Here is a 16,764-nt window from a genome sequence, read left to right as displayed (position 1 = left end):
CAATGATCCTGTCCCACAGCATGTGAGCCAATTCTTCCTCGATCACAGAATGCAAGGCCTCTGGGACACGATAGGGGCACTGCCCAATCACTACCCTGGGGGAGGAGGGGGGTTGATGTCATGTTGGATCAGGTAGGTCCAACATGCTTCAGCAGTAAAGACATCCCCAGACTGGTCCAGTAGCTCCTCCAGTTCTTGACACTGTTGGATGGTGAGGTCATTTTGTTGAGCCAGGTTGCACCCTGGAGGCTCTGGGGAGATAGTGGCATGGGCTGAGAGCAGTGGGAGAGGCATGATCCAACATTTTTGCAGATTAATGTGACAGATTTGTGTATTTTTCCTCTGACCTGGCTGTTCAAGGTGGAAGTTGATAGGTCCGATATGCTCAGAGATGGTGAAGGGGCATTGACACTGTGTGAGGAGTTTGCAATTGGTGTAGATGAGCAGTAGGATGTGGTTGCTGGGATGGAACTCCCAGGGCTGGAACTCCCAGGGCTGGGCAGAGCAATTTTAGAGCTGGAGTCAGGTCAGGTATGGAGCCTGATACTGGTAACATTTAACCCAGTACAACCTGCCACATGGATGGGTGGTTGGCGTCTAAACTGGCTCCTCCACTGGCTTTGTGTCAGTGAGGAAGGTAGTATGACACCCAGCAGGATGGGAAAAAAAAAAACTGTAAAAAGGTGGATGAGCTCTACAGTGTCTTGCAAAATTATTCAACCCCCCCCCCCCTTGGTGTTTGTTCTGTTTTTGTCGCATTACAAGCTAGAATTAAAATGGATTTTTTTTGGGGAGGGGGGTGGTTAGTACCATTTGATTTATACAACATGCCTAATACATTAAAAGGTGCAATTTTTTTTCTGTTGTAACACAAACAATAAATAAGATGAAAAAACAGAAATCTGGAGTGAGCATAGGTATTCATCCCCCAAAGTCAATACTTTGTAGCGCCACCATTTGCTGCAATTACAGCTGCAAGTCTTTTGGGTATGTCTGTATTAGCTTAGCGCATCTAGCCACTGGGCTTTTTGCCCGTTCCTCAAGGCAAAATTGCTCCAGCTCCTTCAAGATAGATGGGTTGTGTTGGTGTACAGCAATCTTCAAGTTATGCCACAGATTCTCAATTGGACTGAGGTCTGGGCTTTGACAAGGCCATTCCAAGAAATTTAAAATGTTTCTCTTTAAACCACTCCAGTGTAGCTTTTGCAGTATGTTTAGGGTCATTGTCCTGCTGGAATGTGAACCTTCATCCCAGTCTCAAACCTCTGGCTGACTCAAACAGGTGTTCCTCCAATGCCCTGTATTTAGTGCCATCCATATTTCCTTCAGTCCTGACCAGCTTTCCTGTCCCTGCAGCTGAAAAACATCCCCACAGCATGATGCTGCCACCACCATGCTTCACTGTAGGAATGGTGTTTTCAGGGTGATGGGAAGTGTTGGGTTTGTGCCACATATGGTGTTTTCCATGATGGTCAAAAATTCAATTTTAGTTTCATCTGACCAGAGAATTTTCATCCATGTGTTTGGGGAGTCTGCCATGTGCTGTTGGGCAAACTCCAAACGTGTTCTTATTTTTTCTTTAAGCAATGTTTTTTTTCTGGCACTCTTCCATAAAGCCCCACTCTGGAGTGTATGGCTCAAAGTGGGCCTATGGACAGATACTCCCATCTCTGCTGTGGATCTTTGCAGCTCCTTCAGTGTTATCTTTGGTGTCTTTGTTGCATCTCTGATTAATGCCTTCCTTGCTCGGTCTGTGAGTTTTGGTGGGTGGCCTTCTCTTGTCAGGTTTGTAGTGGTGCCACATTCTTTCCATTTTGCTATAATGGATTTAATGGTCCTCCATGGGATATTCAGAGTTCGGGATTTTTTTTTAATAACCCAACCCTGATCTATACTTCCCCACAACTTTGTCTCTGACCTGTTTGGAGTGCTCCTTGGTTTTCATGTTGCTTGCTTAGTAGCATTGCAGAGTCAGGGTCCTTCCAGAACAGGTTGATTTATACAGACATCATGTAACAGATCATGGGACACTTTGATTGCACACAGGTGGATCTTAATCAACTAATTATGTGACTTATGAAGTGAATTGGTTGGACCAGCTCTTATTCAGGGGTTTCATACGAAAGGGGGTGAATACCTATGCAAACTCCAGATTTCTGTTTTTTTTTTCATCTTAATTACTGCTTGTGTTACAATAAAAAAATAATTAAAAAGCACCTATAAAGTGGTAGGTATGGTCTCATAATCCAGCTTCTGTCATTGAGACATTGCCATAGCTGAGCAAGCACACTTTGCATTTTCTCTGTGGAAATGCAGTCTAGTTCCAGCTTGTGCTTTCTTTTTAGCATCATTGTGGCATTTATATGCTACACAGTGAGGCATACTTATTTAAAAACTGATAAATTCAGTAAAATACTTGTAAAACTAGCAAATGTATGATGTGAACAGAGAATATAAACAGTTGAGTTGCTCCAAGCGACCGCTACCTGATGTCATTGTTAGGGTTTTGAACCTGGTTGGCTGGTGTGATAATCCAGCAAACCCCCACTAGGCCACCAGGGGGATGACTCAAATGCAGAGGCGTGAGGCGGAAGTAGAAAAAGTATCAAAAGGTTTATTTACAATATATACACAAAAAAATCCAAAAAGTAATAATCCAAAAATGCTCAGAAGATATAAGGGAAAAAATAAAAAAATCCAAAAGTACAAAACAAAAGCCAAAAACCAGAAAAGAAAAAGGCAAAAATACCAAAGCTCAGAAGATCCAAAAACACAGTCACTACTAGGTCCAAAAGAAAAGCAAAGTGCAAAACAAAGAACACGGTACAAAGGAAACTGGAGATAAACATAACAGCACAAAGACTCCGTGACAAGAGGACTGAACTCAGGGGGTATAAATACACAAACTAAATTGAACACAGGTGAAAATAATCAGGACTAAACAGGCAATCAACACAAACACAAAACACAGGAACAGTGGCAGCCTCTAGAGGCCAAAACAAACATGACACGAAAAGGAAATAACAGTGGCCTCTAGAGGCCAAAACAGTCCCAGTCCTAACAGGACCCCCCCTCTAGGAGCGTCTCCTGACATTCCCAGGGCGATCCGGATGGGCGGAATGGAAGTCCCGACACAGTTCTTTATCTAGGACATCCCGAGCAGGAACCCAGCAGCGCTCCTCAGGACCATAGCCCTCCCAGTCCACCAGATATTGCAGCCCGCCGCGGACCCGGCGGGAGTCAAGCAGGCGATGCACAGTGAACACAGTCTGACCCTGGAAGATGCGGGGGGGTGGGGGGTTCCTAGGGGCAGGGGCATACGTAGACGTCAGTACGGGCCGCAACAGGGAAACATGGAAAGTGAGGTTGATCCTCAGAGTCCGGGGCAACTGGAGCCGGTAGGAGACAGGGTTCACCCTGCACACCACCTTGAAGGGGCCAATGTAGCGAGGAGCAAGCTTGCAGTTCGCCACCCGCAGCGGAAGGTCCTTAGTGGACAGCCAAACCCGCTGCCCAGGGCGGAAAGTGTGGGCAGGTCTTCAATGGCAGTTGGCCTGAATCTGGTTGGTTCTGGAGGTCTGTATGAGGGTCTTCCTGACCTCGCTCCAGGTCTTGCGACACCGTCTCACATATTGGTTGACCGAGGGCACCCCCGCGTCCTCCTCCTGGTCCGGGAACAGAGGTGGCTGGAACCCGAATTGGCACTGGAATGGCGACAGCTTGGTGGCCGATGACTGCAGGGTGTTGTGGGCATACTCTGCCCATGGCAGCCAGGTGCTCCACGATGTTGGGTTATCCATAGCCAGGCCTCGCAGGGTGGTTTCCAGGTCCTGGTTGAGCCTCTCCGTCTGACCATTGGACTGTGGGTGAAACCCAGAGGAGAGGCTGGCAGTGGCTCCGATGACCTTGCAGAACCCGTGCCACACTCGGGAGGAGAACTGGGGCCCTCAGTCTGAGACGATGTCCTGTGGGAGACCAAAGACTCGGAAGACATGATTAAACATAAGTTTCGCTGTTTCAAGAGCAGAGGGGAGTTTGCACAGTGGTATGAAGCGGCAGGCCTTGGAGAATCTGTCAACTATGACCAAAATGACAGTGTTACCTTGAGACTCAGGGAGACCCGTGATGAAGTCAACTGCCACGTGGGACCAGGGACGCCGGGGAATGGTCAGAGGATGCAGGAGACCCTGGGGACGCTGTCATGGGTTCTTGGTTCTGGTGCAAACCTCACAGGACAGGACAAATGACCTTACTTCCTTCTCCATGTTAGGCCACCAGAAGCGTCTTTTCAGGAAGTCCAGGGTCCTCCGAGCTCCCGGGTGGACGGTGAGAGGGGAAGAGTGACCTCACTGGAGAACCTTGGCCTGGGCTTGATGTGGGACGTACAAGAGGCCCGGTGGCCCCGTCCCAGGACCGGGGTCCTGGCGTTGGGCTCGTCAGACAGCCTCCTCAATACCCCAGCGGACAGGGGCCACAATCCGGGACACAGGGATAATAGGCCCGACTTCACTCTCCCTGTTAGTGGCAGAGAACAGCCTGGACAGTGCGTCAGGTTTGGTGTTCTTGGAGCCGGGGCGGTACGAGAGGGTGAAGTCAAACCGACTGAAAAACAGGGCCCACCTAGCCTGTCGTGGGTTCAGTCTCTTGGCTTGCTGGAGGTACTCCAGGTTCTTGTGGTCAGTCCAAACCAGGAATGGATGTTGCGCTCCCTCCAGCCAGTGCCTCCACTCCTCAAGGGCCAGTTTGACCGCTAGCAGTTCTCAATCCCCCACATCGTACCAGGACTCCGCAGGACTCAGGCGGTGGGAGAAGTAAGTGCAGGGGTGCAGCTTTCCTTCCGAACGTTGAGAGAGCACCGCGCTGACACCACTGTCCGAGGCGTCCACCTCCACGATGAATGGTTGGGAGGTGTCTGGGAGGACCAGAATGGGTGCCGTGCAGAAGCGGTCCTTGAGGTCTTTGAACGCCTTTTCCGCCTGAGGAGACCAGACATAAGATCCACCTGTCCCTTTGGTGAGGTCCAACATGGGTGCTGCTACAGAACTGAAGTTCCTGATGAACTTGCGGTAGAAGTTAGCGAATCCTAAGAACCGCTGAACCTCCTTAACGGACTTGGGAGTAGGCCAGTCCCGGACGGCCAGGGTCTTGGCTGGGTCCATTTGGAGTTGGCCTGTCCGTACAATAAATCCCAGAAAGGAGACCTCGGGAACATGAAATTCGCATTTCTGGACCTTGGCGAACAGATTGTTCTGTAGCAGCCTCTGGAGAACCTGGCGGACATGGTGGCGGTGCTCCTGCACGGTCTTGGAAAAGATAAGGATGTCGTCAAGGTAGACAAAAATGTACAGGTTAATCATGTCCCTTAAGACGTCGTTGATTAGGGCCTGAAAAACAGCTGGTGCGTTGGTGAGTCCGAATGGCATCACCTGGTATTCATAGTGCCCAGATGGGGTGTTAAAGGCAGTCTTCCACTCGTCTCCCTGTCGGATACGGATGAGGTGGTATGCGTTCCGTAGGTCCAACTTGGTGAAGACGGTGGCGCCTTGGAGCAGGTCGAAAGCTGTGGACATCAGCGGAAAGGGATATCGGTTGCACACAGTGATCTTGTTCAGGCCCCTGTAGTCAATACATGGTCGGAACCCCCCATCCTTCTTGCCGACAAAGAAGAAGCCGGCACCAGCAGGTGAGGTGGAGGGTCGAATGAACCCAGAGACCAGGGCGTCTTTGAGGTATTCCTCCATGGCCTTGCGTTCTGGCTGAAAGAGGGAAAACAGTCTGTCACGAGGAGGGGTAGTCCCAGGGAGCAAGTCGATGGCACAGTCGTAGGCCCAGTGCGGAGGAAGAACGGTGGCCCTGCTCTTGCTGAAGACCTCTTTGAGATCCCAGTACTCTGTGGGAACTTGAGATAACTCGGTGAGATCAGGGGGCTCGGCAGGAGACACAGGAGAGCTAGAGAGCAGACAAGAGGCATGGCATGCAGGGCCCCATTCCACAACCTGGCTTGTTACCCAGTCTATGCGAGGGTTGTGGCGAGTAAGCCAAGGAAGGCCTAGAATAACTGGGAACTCAGGTGAAGGAATCAGGTGCAGGGATATTTCTTCCTTGTGACCTTGAGACTGGAGGAAGACTGGAGAAGTAACTTGGGTGACTCTTCCATCACCTAACGCTTGGCCATCGAGGGCAGACACAGACAGTGGGACTTCAAGAGGTGCAGTCAGAACATTGATACTTTGGGCAAAGTGAATATCCATAAAGTTCCCAGCCGCCCCTGAGTCTAACAAAGCTTGACAAGAGTGGACAGACTCACCCCAGGAGATGGAGACCGGGATGTAGATTCCTTGGCCAGGGAGTCAGGGAGAGAGGGTAGGCCCCGTCACAACCCTCCCTCGGCTGGACGGGGTGGTCCTTTTCCCGAGAGTTCAGGACATGATGCTCAGAAGTGACCAGGCTTGCCACAGTAGACGCAGCACTTGTCCCTCCTTCTGCGCTCCCTCTCAGATGCGGAGAGGCGAGTACGACCCACTTGCATGGGTTCTGGACAGTCACTGAAGGAGGTAGATGGGCTCCAGGTAGAGGTAGGGAGGCTGGGGGGGGTCAGGACTTGGCGGCATTCTCTAATCCTGTTGTCCAGACGAATAGCATGTGAGATGAGAGTTTCGAGGTCACTTGGGCATCCAATAGAGGCCAGACCATCCTTGATGGGGTCAGACAGACCATGGTGGAAGGCTGACACCAGGGCAGTCTCGTTCCATCCACTTACTGCTGCGAGCGTCCGGAATGAGATGGCATAATCTGCAACGCTTCCTCCTTGCCGGATGGACATGAGCTTTCTGGCTGCGTCGGTACTGATGTCCGCCTGATCAAAGACCCGAAGCATCTCTTCAGAAAACAGCTGGAAATCAAAGCACTCCGGTCCCTGTCTCTGCCAGATAGCAGTAGCCCAGGCTCGCGCCTTACCAGCTAATAAGGTTATCACAAAGGCAATCTTGCGGCGATCCGTAGTGTAGGTGGTAGGCTGAAGCTCAAAGGTGAGTTGACATTGGGTAAGGAACTCTCAGCACTCACTGTGCTTGCCGTCATACCTCTGTGGTGCAGGAAGGCTGGGTTCACGAGGTGAAGAAGGCAGCATGGCAGGAGGCACTGGAGCAGGAGCGGGAGCTGGATCAGGATGAGGAGATGCAGGCAGAGGTGTCAGCTGTGCCAGGGTTTTCCCAATTTGCTGAAGCAGTTCCTCGTGGCGGTCCGGAATGTTGGCTGGTGAGCGTTTGTCCATGAGCGTCCATGGTCGCTCCAAAGCGTGTCAAAGCTGCCATAATTCCCTGAAGGTTGGCTGGGTAGACAGTTGAAGCAGCCTCTGCTGAGTCGGTCATGACAGAGTCTTTCTGTTAGGGTTTTGCTGGGATTCGAACCTGGTTGGCTGGTGTGATAATCCAGCAAACTCCCACTAGGCCACCAGGGGGATGACTCAAATGCAGAGGCATGAGGCGGAAGTAGAAAAAGTATCAAAAGGTTTATTTACAATATATACACAAAAAAATCCAAAAAGTAATAATCCAAAAATGCTCAGAAGATATAAGGGAAAAAATAAAAAATCCAAAAGTACAAAACAAAAGCCAAGAACCAGAAAAGAAAAGGCAAAAATACCAAAGCTCAGAAGATCCAAAAACACAGTCACTACTAGGTCCAAAAGAAAAGCAAAGTGCAAAACAAAGAACACGGTACAAAGGAAACTGGAGATAAACATAACAGCACAAAGACTCCGTGACAAGAGGACTGAACTCAGGGGGTATAAATACACAAACTAAATTGAACACAGGTGAAAATAATCAGGACTAAACAGGCAATCAACACAAACACAAAACACAGGAACAGTGGCGGCCTCTAGAGGCCAAAACAAACATGACACGAAAAGGAAATAACAGCGGCCTCTAGAGGCCAAAACAGTCCCAGTCCTAACAGTCATTGCATACATCACCACCGCAGGAAGCCCAGCTGGCATTTTAAACAAAATTCATTTTTCTCAAACACTATTTGGTCTCTGAAAATGAAAGTTTGATTTTTTTGAAATCTGCAACTACTTTTACTTAAAATAAGTTTGAGAATAAATCTGCTGAATCATCCCTTTAAACTTGTAAAATGTTAATTTATACTATCCTTTTTAATGGCATGAATAAATCAAATGTCACGAACAGAGTTTGAGAAAATCTCCAAATTCATCATTGACATATTGTAATATTGCATGAACACAAATGACTACATATTAAGATGTTGGCCAAAGTAACATTGTATAATTAATTTCAATAAAAAATTAATAATAAGGTTTTGAAAATGTTTCATATTTTCCAGAGTTATAATCAGACTTATCTTTTCTGAAATTCCAGTATGAACAGATTCAGTAAAAATTACAGTAAAAAACACTAAAAAAGTTAAATAACTTTTTATAATTTAATTCTTGCAGTAGCAACACAAAAACTATTAAACTGACATCAAGTTCTAAAATGTTATTCACACAGTACACTAAATAAAGTGGGGTTTTTTGTTTGTTTGTTTTTTGAAGAGAAGAAGAAGCCTTTATCTGTCATATGCACACTCAAGCACAGTGAAATTCATCCTCTGCATTTAACCCATCTGAAGCAGTGAACACATGCACACACACCCAGAGCAGTGGGCAGCCATACTACAGTGCCCGGGGAGCAGTTAGGGGTTAGGTACCTTGCTCAAGGGCACCTCAGCCCAAGGCCGCCCCATGTGAACCTAACCACGTCTTTGAACTGTGGGGGATAACTGGAGCACCCGGAGGAAACCCATGCAGACACGGGGAGAACATGCAAACTCCACACACAAAGGCCCCCTGTTGGCCACTGGGCTTAACTGAGTAGTCAGGTTAATTCACTGCCCTATTCTTCTGATTTTTAAGATGTGTAATCAAAACACTATTTCTTGCATATAAAATCCATCAATGCATCATTTAGCTATAGTTGTGCATGCATCTCTTATTAGCTTCTCACTTTTCTTCCTCCCATTTATTAGGATGCAGTGCTGCAGCACAGCAACCTATGGGCTCCCCTAGGGGAGCCCATAGGTTGCAGTGCAAAGCACTGCAACTATTGTTGTTCTACGCATTTCTCTCTTCTTCTTCTTCCGCTTCTTCTTATTATTATTCCTACGCAAATTTCGATTAACTCAATAACCGTACGTCGCACACAGACAAACAATACATCAAAACGTGCGGCTCGATCGGACTCGCTATGCTATTACTTTTCTCTACAGAATACGATTTTTTCGCGACATAGTCGCGAAAAAATCGTCCAAAAAAACCCCATTCATTTCTATGGAATTAATTGAAAAAAAAGCACTTTTTCAAACATCCACTGCTCTGGCATGCTTTCACCTAGAGACGTGATTCTAACTCAAAAACGTAGGAAAACTTCTCCTCTGTGGATCTGGCATTCAACTTTTCTGCTAGGTTCTACACTTTCAGATCAGTCCCGGCTCAAACGCCATGTGGGTTCCGGGAGAAAATCCGGCTTTTGAATGGGTGTCTATTGCGTTACACACCAGTGAGGGTCGTTAAGCTTAGAGTGTAGACAGCTTGAAAAAAAAGCTCAAACTTTCTCGCTTAAACTGTGTTTTCAGCCACAAATTTCACTCTACAGACATGATTTTCTCAAAAGTAGTAGGAAAACTTGTCCTGATTCACACAATGTGTCTACCTAAACGATAGGATTTACAGTTTTTGAATGAAAAGCCTCAAAGTGAGGAGAGCACAGGTGAGCGGCCTCACTGACTCCCATTATAAACGGGACAGAAAAGTCTCTCATTTTTAAATCGTTCTAGTGTCGTCATTTTTAACACGACAGACAAAATAATAGATCATTTTATTCAGGAGACCCTTCTAGCGCTCACTGTGAAAGAATTTTGTGAATAGCTGCTTCCGTTGTCAAGTTATTTGTCATTGTTCGAGGCCTGGTCATTCATATAAAACAGCACAAAACTCCATACCTTGTGTGTCTTAGCTCATTGACACCCATTATAAAAGTGACAGAAAAGTCTCTCATTTTTAACACTACAGACAAAAAATTACATCAGTCTATTCAGGAGACCCTTCTAGCGCTCACTGTGAAAGAATTTTGTGAAAAAAAAAAAAACAGCCTCGGTCGGCATGACACTTCACCTTAGCCGCCCACTTTATTAGGAACACTTCTGTTCGTACATACAAACTACATTATTTGTCATTGTTCGAGGCCTGGTCCTTCATAAAAAACAGCACAAAACTCCATACCTTGTGTGTCTTAGCTCACTGACACCCATTATAAAAGTGACAGAAAAGCCTCTCATTTTTAACACTACAGACAAAAAATTACATCCGTCTATTCAGGAGACCCTTCTAGCGCTCACTGTGAAAGAATTTTGTGAAGAAAAAAAAAAACCAGCCTCCCCAGCTAGCATGTATATAGTGGACCACTGGTGGCTTTTGGACGGCAAGCCGTCGGTGGTATGCCAGCCGTGGTCTGAAGTCGGGCCGCTGCCTAGCACAAATCACAGCTCGGGGCGTGAGTGGCTTTTGGTTGGCGCCCCGCGATGGTGCGCGAGGATTCGAATCCACTGCGCAAGACAGTGGCGGCTCGCCATCCTTGGACCGCTGAAGGACCGCTACCCATAGACGACAACGGACGGAAGAACCAGCCACAACTTAATAGGACTAGGTAAGTACACCATCTTCTTATCTCTTCTGAAATTATCATATACAAAAACTATAGTAAACGTAATGCTAGCCTACACTTCAAAACTTCGTGAACTGTTGTGGTATGACGTTTCTGACAGCAAGACAGAGACAAACTCATTCATTAGGACTCGTTCAGAAAACGGACATGATGGCTTACCATAGTTTGACATAATTAGCCAACGAAGGATAAATAAAGTAGCCTACATATCACCCTCGTATATGCACCTGGGGTGAAGTGTTTTTATTCACATATGAGAAAGGGGGGAAATTACTTTGGCTATCCGAAAGTGTACTCGCCTGTATTAAGACACCCTCTGCCCCTTGGCTGTGCCTAGAAATTCTATCCACGAAACTTTACTTAATTACACTAAACTTCACCTCAATAATGGTAACCTCTACCTCAGTAACTCTCCTTTACCTCAGTAAGGCTAAACTTTACCTCATTATTGCTAACCTTTATGAAATAACACTTTTTTTGCCTCAGTAACACTAACATTTACCTCAGTAATGCTGTGTTATCTTAATGCTAACTTTTATTTAATAACACTAATTTTTACCTCAGTAACACTAACCTTTACTCAATAACACCATTTACCTCAGTAATGCTAAGTGTTATCTTAATAATGCTAACCTTTATTTAATAACACTAATTTTTACCTCAGTAACACTAACCTTTACTCAATAACACCAACATTTACCTCAGTAATGCTAAGTGTTATCTTAATAATGCTAACCTTTATTTAATAACACTAACTTTTACCTCAGTAACACTAACCTTTACTCAATAACACCAACATTTACCTCAGTAATGCTAAGTGTTATCTTAATAATGCTAACCTTTATTTAATAACACTAATTTTTACCTCAGTAACACTAACCTTTACTCAATAACACCAACATTTACCTCAGTAATGCTAAGTGTTATCTTAATAATGCTAACCTTTATTTAATAACACTAATTTTTACCTCAGTAACACTAACCTTTACTCAATAACACCAACATTTACCTCAGTAACGCTAATCTCTAATTTATTAACACTAAACTTACTAATTCTTCATTACCCTAACTGACAATCAGTTTTGCATGTAGATTGATGTAGCCTTTGCTAGGCAAACCTGTCCGACTTTTTAAAAATGAAGGCAACTTTATTGGTTAATAGATGACAGATGGGGTTTAACATTTGTCCTGTGACAAAAAAAAAAGTTTCAGGTCAGCACAGCAACTTTCCTCGCCTTGGCTGTCCATGGTTGTTAGCCTAGCTATCATAGCTATCGCCCCGATATTGTTTTGTTTCTGGAGTTCATGTCTGCATCCGCTGGTGTTTTGAGGCAGCTACTGCAACTGATGTGTAGACAACATCGGGGTTCCCGCGGGGTCTTAAAAACCCTTAAAACATTGAATTGAAGCGTTTGGAAATGATACAAATGCCAGCCAGTGTCAGTGTATTGCCAGCAGTGATTTGTTCTACAGGCTACTAGACGTGAACGAGTATAAAATTATAAAGAAGGAAGAACAGAACTAGGCATGTAAACCTGTTCACTTTACCACAGAAATTTTAAGGAATAATAGGGCTGTGACTTTACTCACTCCTTACACCAACTCTTCTTCAATGTCGTGCACCGAAATATCACAGTATCACAGTATCAATATTTCAGGTAGGCCTTCTTCTACCGGCAGTTATGCAGTAAGCTGTAACCAAAACACGACATATGTATTTGACAGAATTTAAAATACACGCCACTCAACATGATCCCAAATGCTGATTCACATATTTAATGTTTATGAACGTAGTAAAAAGAAACGTATAAAAAACATTTTGTGAACCTAGGTGATGAGAGAGAGAGAGAGAGAGAGAGAGAGAGAGAGAGAGTGTGTGTGTGTGAGAGAGAGAGAGAGAGAGAGAGAGAATGTTGATGCAGCTTTGTAATAAGACAGATGGTGATATGTTGTCTCTTTTCCCTTTACAGGTCACCAAGAGTACAAGTCTGTAAGGTAATTTGGGGTAATTTAAGGTAATAGGCAACACTTGTGGCGCAATGTCTAGTTACTGGAGTAAGAGAAGAAGGATTGCTAAAGGCGTTGAATCAGACTTACTGAGTATAGGCCTAACTTCTTCAGCAGAGTGTGGGGGGGAAGGGGTGTCATATGAAGTGACTGAGGTCCAATTTACTCATGGGGGCAGTGGGGTAGAACCCCTACCAGGACATAGTGCCCATTCAGGACAGAGCAGTGGTGGAGTTAGTGAGCAGGTCCATTCAGGACAGAGCAGTGGTGGAGTGAGTGAGCAGGTCCATTCAGGACAGAGCAGTGGTGGAGTGAGTGAGGATGAACAGTCCAGTGAACATGCACATGACAGTGATGGCAGTGAGGAAATCTGTTCTTCAGGCGAAGACACACAAAGTCACCTTGCTCAATGGGCAGTTAGGAGAAGGATAAGCCATGCTGCTTTGGCAGATTTATTATCTTTTCTCTCTGGAAAATTGCATGGCTTGCCAAAAAATCCTAGAACGTTACTAAAAACAAAAACCACGTATCATGTTAAAAATATTTCAGGCGGTAGCTACTATCATTTTGGCTTCGATCATGGCATTTCCTCTCATCTTGCTAACAAAAAAACTCCTTTGACTTGCCCGTCTTTAACAATCCAAGTGAACATAGATGGCCTGCCCCTCTATAAAAGCTCAAATGCACAGTTCTGGCCTATTTTAGGGCTCATTGAGTGTTTTGAGAATCGGGTACAGACAAACAGGGAGCCATTTGTTATCGGGATCTACTTTGGAAATCAGAAACCTACAACACTCGAGTTTCTAGATGAGTTTGTCAGTGACGCACGTGTTCTTGAGAGAGATGGCTTTTTTTACCAGGGTGCTTCTATCGCTATAGCATTGTCAGCAGTGGTCTGTGACACGCCTGCACGGGCATTTATCCGAAGGTCAAAGGGACACACTGGGTTCTACAGTTGTCACAAATGCCATCAAAAGGGAGTGACATACCAAGGAAGAATGACCTTTCCACAATCAGATGCACCACCTAGACTGGACAGCGAAACATTTGATGAGTTTAGTGATGAGCAGCATTTCACAGGATTTAGTCCATTCAATCTTTTGTCAGTTGGAATAGTCACACAGTTTCCTCATGACTATATGCATGTGGTGTGCTTAGGGGTAGTGCGGAAACTGTTATACTTCTGGATGAGGAAGCCATTGCACACTCGAGTAGGTACAGCTGTCGTGCAGGAGGTGTCAACTACGCTTTTGGGTTATCGCTCATATTTCCCCATTGAATTCAACCGGAAGCCCCGAACTCTTACTGATTTTGAGAGGTGGAAAGCTACTGAGCTTCGCTCATTCCTGCTATACACTGGGCCAGCTTGCTTAAAGGGCAGAGTACCAGCAGCAATTTACAACAACTTCATGTTGCTGTCTGTGGCCATGACTATTTTACTTAGTGTATCTTTAGTGGGAGATTATGCTGACTATGCACACAGTCTACTCTTGGCATTTGTGAAACACTGCAACCAACTGTATGGTAGGGAGTACATTGGGTACAATATGCATGCCTTACTCCACCTCAGTGAGGAAACAGACATATGGAGCGTTAGACAACATATCCTGCTTCCCTTTCAAAAATTTCCTCGGCCAGCTAAAAACAACGATCCGGAAACCCAACAAGCCCCTAGAGCAGGTCATTCGTCGCTTGTCTGAAAAAAGGTTTAAGTCCAGTGAGTGTCTAAGTATTGAGTCAGGCCTAACAATGGAACATTACAGTGGCCCTGTACCACCGCATCTTACTGCCATAAAACAATTTAAAAGAATGCATGTTCAGAGGGTCATCATTCAGGTCTCAACAAGTGACAGTTGTGTGGAGTTAGCGGGGGGAAGGATAGTGGTCATCGAAAACATCATAGTTGACAACAAGGCAGAAGTGCACATAGTGTTTAGGTCCTTCTCAAAGCTCTGCAACCTCTTTGACTACCCACTCGAGTCATCTGAAGTTGGCATCTACCATCTGTCTGCCCTGACACCTCAACTGCATCACACTCTAGCTGCACACATAGAGAGAAAATATGTCCTCCTTCCAGTTAAGGATGGCTTTGCTGGGCTACCAATGTTGCATCAGTAGGATTGCTGTTTTTTATGTTGGTGTAAGTGTTCAAATCACAATTTTGTTCAGGTGATATATTCAGGTTTCCCATCTCATTTAGGAAATGCTGTAGCTGTAGGAATTGATTATTAAGATGCCTTGGCAAGCCCACTTAAGTGTAACTATTTCTTCTTTCCACAGAAATGTATGTAGTCGTTTCCTTCCCCGCGGAGGGCTTGTTTTTTGTGGTGCCTGTTTCATGGCTCATAGAAGATAAATGTTACTGGCCTCCCTTTAAAACGCTGGACAAGGTAAAAAAGGCTGCCCTACAAAATGAAACCCCTGACCCCAACTGTTGGACACTTCATCCAGTTGAGGTGCTTAAAGTTAAAGGTAGGCTCGGTTGTATATTTAAATATCATAATGCAGCATTTTGATTTGGGAGAAAAGGAGACAATTCAACTATTTGAATTTTGCTTGTTAGGGCCCGAGCCCTATGGGCGAAGGCCCTATTGTTCTTGTAAGAGTTCACTATTATTATTAGGGCCCGAGCCCTATGGGCGAAGGCCCTATTGTTCTTGTAAGAGTTCACTATTATTAGGGCCCGAGCCCTATGGGCGAAGGCCCTATTGTTCTTGTAAGAGTTCACTATTATTAGGGCCCGAGCCCTATGGGCGAAGGCCCTATTGTTCTTGTAAGAGTTCACTATTATTATTCTTCTTCCTTCTTCTTCTTCTTCTTCTTCTTCTTCCGTCTTCTTCTTCTTCTTTATTTTTCTCCGCTGTTGGGCCATTTTCGGGGCACTTGCCATGGGCGAAAACGCGCAAAATTTGGCGCCACTTCCGAGAATTGCCACCGCTACTCAGAACCAAAAGCCCACACTTGGCCGGGGCTCAGGGCCTCTATAGCGCCCCCTAAGTCGTTGTGATTTTGGCATCCCGCATTAAGGTGCCTGGTTGCCATATAGTTTGTAGTAGTGGCATGCCATTTGGTATGCATATGTATCTCACTAAGCCGGACAAAAATGTAATGCCAATGCATTAGCCACGCCCAACAAGAAGTGAGGTAATTTCACTTTTGTGCGAAATGCATGGCCACGAAGACGGCGCAACTCCTCCTAGACCGTTCATAGGAATGTCACCAAAATTGATACACATCATCTACAGACATGGCTGACAAAAGTTACTAAATACGTTTCACGTAGGATAAACCGTTCAGAAGTTATACGTCAATCAATTTTCACTTCAAAATTGTACATGCTTAAAAATTCATAACAAATCTTCTAATTGCTCAACACTGCTCATACTTCACACGCTAATCACTCATTGGGCTTCTGACATGGTACCCAATTTCTGTGATATTTCGCCACTGGGGGCGCTATTTTTGGGCAAAAATTCCAATCTTTCCTCAAATTTGGTCAAACTTCACGGCCACCCTCTTTCTACCTCCCATGTCATGTATACCACATTTTGGGAATTTTCGTCCATGGGGGGCGCTGTTTTTGGCCGACGCAATTTCTCCAAAACGGGTTTTTGGTAAATAATTCCATAATGCTTTTCGTTCACACCACTACCTTGTGATAGTGCGTTGCTGTTGTGGACACTTATTTTTCCATCTCATAATCACTCATGTACAGCATAGCGCCACCTACTGACATGGGAAAAACCAAAAAATTTATTCTTCAAAAATCTATATCTCATCTTTTGTTTACTCAATTGTCATCAAACTTCATACGCGAACTCTTCATAGCTCACCTGACATGTACGCCAAATTTTGTGCACTTTCGCCCCTGGGGGTGCTGGTTATGGCAGAAATGATATTGCAGCTTCTGATTTGTCAATCTTGGCAAGCAAACTCTTTACAAGACCCTTTTTGGGGCGCTTGCCATGGTCGACATCGCACTAAATTTGGCTCCTTTTTCTTAGACTCCCACCGCTACTGAGAACCAGAAGCC

At 45.4% G+C, this 16,764-nt stretch overlaps 1 protein-coding gene and 1 long non-coding RNA gene across 2 annotated transcripts in view; one reads left to right on the top strand and one right to left on the bottom strand.

Annotated features, from left to right (window-relative positions):
* LOC132876022 (carotenoid-cleaving dioxygenase, mitochondrial-like) overlaps nt 1-16,764 on the bottom strand; it is a 100,921-nt gene that overhangs the window by 65,883 nt on the left and 18,274 nt on the right. The gene's annotated exons all lie outside the window — the stretch shown is intronic.
* Nucleotides 10,520-15,223, top strand: LOC132876028 (uncharacterized). The gene is made up of 3 exons (XR_009651907.1): nt 10,520-10,706; nt 12,695-12,719; nt 15,012-15,223. It is a non-coding gene; the product is annotated as an uncharacterized LOC132876028 (long non-coding RNA).

This window comes from Neoarius graeffei, chromosome 28 (genome assembly GCF_027579695.1).
Source record: "Neoarius graeffei isolate fNeoGra1 chromosome 28, fNeoGra1.pri, whole genome shotgun sequence".
NCBI classification, from domain to species: domain Eukaryota; kingdom Metazoa; phylum Chordata; class Actinopteri; order Siluriformes; family Ariidae; genus Neoarius; species Neoarius graeffei.
Note: the sequence above shows the minus strand (reverse complement) of the source record. Positions and strands in the feature narration are given on the sequence as shown.